The sequence below is a fragment of the Berghia stephanieae genome, chromosome 2, assembly GCF_034508935.2.
Source record: "Berghia stephanieae isolate SIO BIC M18660-M18661 chromosome 2, UCSD_Bste_1.3, whole genome shotgun sequence".
In the NCBI taxonomy this organism is placed as follows: domain Eukaryota; kingdom Metazoa; phylum Mollusca; class Gastropoda; order Nudibranchia; family Aeolidiidae; genus Berghia; species Berghia stephanieae.
In genome coordinates this window covers 20,288,413-20,290,912 of record NC_088361.1, presented here as the reverse complement: position 1 = coordinate 20,290,912, position 2,500 = coordinate 20,288,413, and the positions used below count along the sequence as shown (strand labels likewise).

The window sequence follows — 2,500 nt, the reverse complement described above, 5'->3', positions numbered from 1 at the left end:
AACAGAAACACTTATCAACACATGACGCCTGTTTAGCAATATTACAGTTTTTCTCGGACATACAGAGAACGCTGTTAACGTCCATGTACTCATTTTACACCTGAGTACAGTGAGAGAATGTGAGTAAAGAGACTTATCCAAGGACTCAACTATCTTCCGCTCGGGACTCGAAACGATATGAAGGCAAGTGTCATACCACTAGACCACATAGCGCACAAACTCTGATAGTTGTACAACTAAAAGCAAAAACAACTTTAAAAAACAAAACAAAACAAAAATAGAGTTAAAAGCAACTATAACTAAAATACTTTAGAAAAGTCAAAATTGTTATCATTGTTTTTTCCACGAATCTATTTCCTGTCACGAAAGTTAAGATAATGTTTGTTTTTCTAGATTTTTTTGTCGTGAAGTCGGTATAAGTCGATGGAGAGAAAGATAAAGGGAGTAAATGTGACTCATATATAAGTGAATAACACAGAACAAACGGGTGTGTCTTTTTTACGAAACCCGCCGAAACCCGCCGAAACCTGCCGATAACCTTAGTCTCAGGTTCACTCCCGACTGGTGTATACTTCCCTGAGTATCGGGTTCACTCCCCACAGTTGTCTACTTCCCATAACTTTGCTGGATCATTGTCGGGTTTTGCCGGGTTTCGGCGGGTTTCGGCGGGTTTCGTATAAAAGACACACCGAAACAAACGACGTTTCGGCCTTTTGTCCTTCTTCGGGTATTTTAAATAGACGTCATTGAACTAAGGAAAGATTTTGTGTTTAACTGATATTTAAACAAGTAGTCCGTCAGAGCCATTTGGCCCATGGAGCCGGAGTTTATCTCGGTTTCGATAGCGTGGAACGGCCAATAACAATTGCTTGCTAACATTTGGATAGGACGCTAGTATATCGCAAAATAATTTTTTGCCAGATGTATTAGACTCAGGGACGGGGAGGGTCAGAAAGAAATCTAGACTGCACTCCTCGGGATTGACCCTGGTCCCTTTGCTTGTAAAGCGAGTGCTCTACCGACTGAGCTATCGTGACCCCCTTAACTAATAGGCTATAGATAGTTCGAAGATGACGTCACTCGGGTCATTGTTATTGTTTTTTGCCATCCGCGTTTATGAGTAATGCTTACTGAACTGTATTAACCTGACTATGAACGTTCATGGATACACACAGTTTTGTGTGTTGATCCGTTACACTTCCGGATGGCACTGTTGTGAACTCCTTAGCCAAGCGCATACTATCTATAAAGAATTAATTAGTCTGAATTAATATAAATATGAATATTTATAAAAGCCACTTTTTCACGGTTTCTGCGTATTATTCACAATTGTTTTGTTTTTAAAAACCAGTTTAACTACCGTATTTTGAAAACAAATCTACTTAAAATATTGGCCAGAAATCTCGTCCTTAAAAAAAAAGAGCTTTTATATAGCGCAATATCCACTAAATGTGCTCAAAGTGCTTTACACGGGGTCCCTGGTCACCAGCAACATTTAACATGTAGGACGGGACATGACGCCTGTTAGGCGATATTACAATTTTTCGGACAGAGACAACGCTGTTAACGGCCAGGTGCTCATTTTACACCTGAGTACGGTGAGAGAAAGTGAGTGAAGAGCCTTTTCCAAGGACTCAACTATGCGCCGAGCGCGAGGCTCGAACCCAGGACCTTCCGATCCGAACGCGAGTGTCAAACCACTAGACCACATAGCCGCACAATACCAGCTGGGGAGACCAAATTTCAGCACTCTTTACTTATTATCCCATCCTTGGCTAGGCTGTCGTACTCTGTAAAAACACATATTTAGAAATTTGGACAGAAAACTCGTCCTTCAAATTTCGATCGATTTAAATGACTCTCAACTTGGCAGAAACTCTCAAATCCGAGACTTCGCCACTTCCGGATGGCAATGTTGTGAGTTTCTTAGCCAAACGCACACTATCTATAGATAGAATGAAGTTGACGTCACTCATGTCTTTGTTATTGTTTTTTGCCATCCGGGTTTATGAGTAATTCTCACTTAACAGTATTATCCAGACCATGAAAGTTCAAGGTTACACAGAGTTCTGTGTGTTATATTTCCGGATGGCAATGTTGTGAACTTCTCAACCAAGCGCATACTATATATAGATAGTATGCGCTTGGCTAAGAAGCTCACTCAATTGTCATCCGGAAGTATAACAGACCAACACACAAAACTGTATAATACCTTGAACGTTTATAGTCTGGTTAATATAGTTTAGTGAGAAGTACTCATAAACCCGGATGGCAAAAAACAATAACAAAGACCAGAGTGACGTCAACTTCGAACTGCCTATAGTCAGCTTAATAAAGTTTAGTGACAATTACTCATGAGCGCGGATGGCAAAAAAGCAATAACAAAGACCTCAGTGACGACAACTTCATACTATCTATACAGTTGGTGAATTGGATTTGTTTGTAGCACAAAAGTTCGGAAACCACTGGACCAATCGCCACCAAATTATTTCGCCTAGTG

The 2,500-nt window shown here is 40.4% G+C and overlaps 1 protein-coding gene across 3 annotated transcripts in view; it reads right to left on the bottom strand.

The window, feature by feature from the left end:
- Positions 1-2,500, bottom strand: part of LOC144964453 (guanine nucleotide-binding protein G(i) subunit alpha-2-like) — a 155,767-nt gene that overhangs the window by 40,855 nt on the left and 112,412 nt on the right. The window lies entirely within an intron of this gene.